Source organism: Buceros rhinoceros, unplaced genomic scaffold (assembly GCF_000710305.1).
Source record: "Buceros rhinoceros silvestris isolate BGI_N320 unplaced genomic scaffold, ASM71030v1 scaffold1943, whole genome shotgun sequence".
Taxonomy (NCBI): domain Eukaryota; kingdom Metazoa; phylum Chordata; class Aves; order Bucerotiformes; family Bucerotidae; genus Buceros; species Buceros rhinoceros.
This window is the reverse complement of record NW_010405191.1, coordinates 42,527-46,271: the sequence shown is the minus strand read 5'-3', so window position 1 is coordinate 46,271 and position 3,745 is coordinate 42,527. Positions and strand designations below refer to the sequence as shown.

Here is a 3,745-nt window from a genome sequence, read left to right as displayed (position 1 = left end):
AGATCTTTGCCAGGGTAGACTTGTTCAGAAGTAGAGGTCTATGATCAGCTGACTGTCATTGCCTCGGTGTAAAAAGAACTTTTAAGAATAATATGTATTAAAAGTTCTTAGTTTCAATATTTAGAAACTGTAGGAATGGAAAATACCTCCAGAAGTTGTCTTATCTATCTTTGTGCATCAGGATTGAGTGATCTATACAGTATTATTTGCAACAGATTTTTGTCTTTCCAATGTCTGTTTAGACAGTGCTCTGGTGCTTCACTACCCGTTACAAAGTCTTTCCCTTTGCTTCCTCAGGAACTTCTGTTCCATTAAGTCAGATACAAATTCTTCTATATAAAAGGAGCACAAAAATGAAGTATTCTTTTCTCAACCTTGTTTATACTTAAAAGCTGTTCTCACATAATCTGTTTTCTCTTGAAGGCTAAATGATACCAGTTCTTTCAGTGCTTTTGGTAGACTGTTGGGGGGTTTTTTCGGGGTTTTTTTGTTTGTTTTCTTTAAGGAAATATGGGGAGGGCTCCATCTGTTTGGTCAAGGTATTTGCAGGAAAATGCAATGGATAATGTGAAACTATGCTCACAGGAATAAAGCAGAATTTTTTCTTACGCATTACGAATTTAAATATATTCCTACCATTCCCTTCCCTTCCACAGTAGCAGGGGACTCTGATTTATTTCTGGATTTTACTGTGCTCAAATCTGCAAATTCTTTTTTGCAGATCTGCTACTGAGTCATGGTTTCTCATTTTATATTTATTCACTTGATTGTTACTGTCGAAGTAGGAATCTTGGAATTTCCCTTATTAAATAATTTCATTTTTTAGCCTTTTTAATTTTTTTAATTTGTTACAATGATTGATATTTTTATCTTGTTTTCCAGAGTACTGATAGTATTTCCCACATTTTATTATCAGTAAATTTAACAAGTGCATTTTTTCTTTACCAAAATACGGAATAGTTCTTGACTTGAGAACTTTTTGCAGATCTCATTAAAAACAATGGGGAAATGTACCTAATAAGAATAACTTTTTTACTGAAGTTTGCTTCAAATTCTGATTCAGGTGGTTATATCATATGAATGACCTGAGAGAAGCAATGTAGAAATTAGATATTTATTTATTTGCTTTGTGAATAATACTGTTATATCAACATAAGCATACACCAAATTCTACAGAGAAGCTCTAGAATGCTCATGACTTTGGACTGTATTAATTACATCCAAGTCTGGTGTATTTCTATGACATCAGTTGCAGAGAATTCAATAATTTACATGTAAATATCAGTAAAGAATTTCAATGGGAATCTCAGAGATTTTTTTTCTGTGCTGCTATAAAATTACTTTCAGTCTTCCACTAAATGGGAATGAGAGATTAATTTTGAGAGCTAAAAAGACATATTTCTACAATTCCGATATGTTAACCAGTACCATGTGAACATCGATTTTACAAGAAAGTAATCCTGTTTTTCTGAGCATCTGTTTATATACGTTGGTACAATTTGTTAGGTTTTGGCTCTGTCCACAGCAGGCTTTCTAAAAGGTGCCTTTGAACTTCTGCCAATAGGGAGCAAAATGTAGTCTTACTCATTAACCTTTCTCCACCCCATCTGAGTGAGGATTATCCTCTTTTCTCACATTGTAATAGTTTTCCTCTGTTCATTAATTATGACCATAGAATGATGTTCACATGCCATTTAGTGATATTGTTACAGTATAGCTCTGCATGCAAAAATCTAAATCAATGATAGGAGCCTGAGGTTGCCCGTATGTGGTGTTACTGGAATTGTCTGCTATTTTTCCTATTTTTTACTTATTGCTTTTCTTAAAGAAACTAAATATCTTCCTATGACTCCTTGCTAACAAAACTAATGAAAAGCAAGCTCCATGTACCTATTCACATACACAGCAGGTTATTAACTCTCACTAAGGGACAAGAGGGATGTTACTGTAGTTTGGTCTAAGCAGATAATAAGAAAATCTGTAGGAATCTGTATGTTACTGTGAGAAGCTGCAATAAAGAAGTTTTGACCCTGTATTAACCTCTGCAATTGCATCTAAGTCTGCTTTCTATGTCATTCCTCATCTTAGTGAACTGACTTGAACTTTTGTACTACTTCACTGACCAAAAACAAAGTACCAGACACAAGTTAGAACAGCACTATGAGGCACTCAAGCCTTAAAGAATAGAAGTTTAGAATAAATAGCTTCCCTAGAGCTCAACATTGATGATAGAAACAACATGCATGGACATATCCTGCTGTGCATTGGTGATAATTTTCTGACCCAGGTGGAGGAGGAACCGACTAGAAGATCTGTGCTGCTGGACCTTGTACTAATGAACAAAGAAGGTCAGTTTGGGGATGTGGAGGTTAAGGGCAGCCTTGGCTGCAGTGATCATGCAATCATCGAGTCCAGGATCATGTGAGGAAGAAGCAGGGTAATAAGTACAATTGCAACCATGAGCTTCAGGAGAGCTACTCTCTTCAAAGACCTACTTGGAGGAATCCCATAGGTTAAGACTCTAGAGTAGGGAGTGCCAAGAGAGTTGGTTAATATTCAAGCACTACTGCCTTCAGGCTCAAGGTGCATCCCTATGAGTAAAAAATCAAGCAGAGGAGGCAGGAGACCCACATGGATAAGCAAGGAGCTTCTGGAAATCTCAAATGGAAAAAGAAAGATTGCAGTATGAGGAAAAAAAAGAATGGTCACTTGGGGGGAATAGAGCAACGTTACCAGAATATTAGAGACAAAATTATGAAGGCTAAGGTCCTCTTGGAATTAAATCTGTCAAAGGATGTAAAGGACAACAAGAAGAGCTTCAAGTACATCACTAGGAAAAGGAAGACTAGGGAAAGTGTGAGCCCACTGCTGAATGAGGTGGATGCTCTGGTGGTGGAGGATACAGAGAAGGCAGAGTTACTGAATACTGCCTTTGCTTCAGTCTTTGCTATTAAGACCAGCCCTCACAAGTCCCAGACCTTGAAAGTAAAAGAGAAAATCCGAAGAAAGGTAGACTTTCCCTTGGCTGAGGAGGACCAGTATAGAGTTTATATAGGCAAGCTGGAAACCAACAAATACATGGGCCCTGATGGGATGCACCCACAAGTGCTGAGGGAGCTGGCAGATGTTGCTGCTAACCCACTCTCTATCATCTTTGAAAGGTCATGGAGAACAGGAGAGGTACCCGAGGACTGGGGGAAAGCCAATGTCAGTCACTCCAGTCTTCAAAAAGGGCAAGAAGAAGGATCCAGGAAACTACAGGCCAGTCAGCCTCACCTGCATTCCTGGAAAGGCCATGGAGGGTCATCTCTAAGCATATGGAGCAAAAGAAAATTATCAGGAGTAGTCAGCAAGGATTTACCAAATCTGATTACCTTCTATGATGGCATGACTACTTGGATAGGTGAAGTGAGAGCAGTGGATGTTGTCTACTTTGACTTCAGCAAGGCTTTTGACACTGTCTCCCACAACAACCTGATAAGAAAGCTTAGGAAATGTGGGTTGGATAAGTGGACAGTGAGGTGAATTGAGAACTGACTGAACAACAGAGCTTGGAGGGTTGTGATCAGCAACACAGAGTCTACAGAGGCCTGTAGCTAGTGGTGTTCCCTGGTGGTCAGTAACGGGTCCAGGCCTGTTCAATATATTCAGCAATGACCTGGATGAAGGGTTGGCATGTACCCACAGCAAGTTTCCTGATGATACGGAACGCGGGGGAGTGGCTGATACACCGGGAGGCGGTTGT

At 39.0% G+C, this 3,745-nt stretch overlaps 1 pseudogene; it reads left to right on the top strand.

The window, feature by feature from the left end:
- The first annotated feature begins 2,685 nt into the window (after positions 1-2,685).
- The window catches only part of LOC104491234, a 1,438-nt pseudogene continuing 378 nt past the window's right edge, over positions 2,686-3,745 (top strand).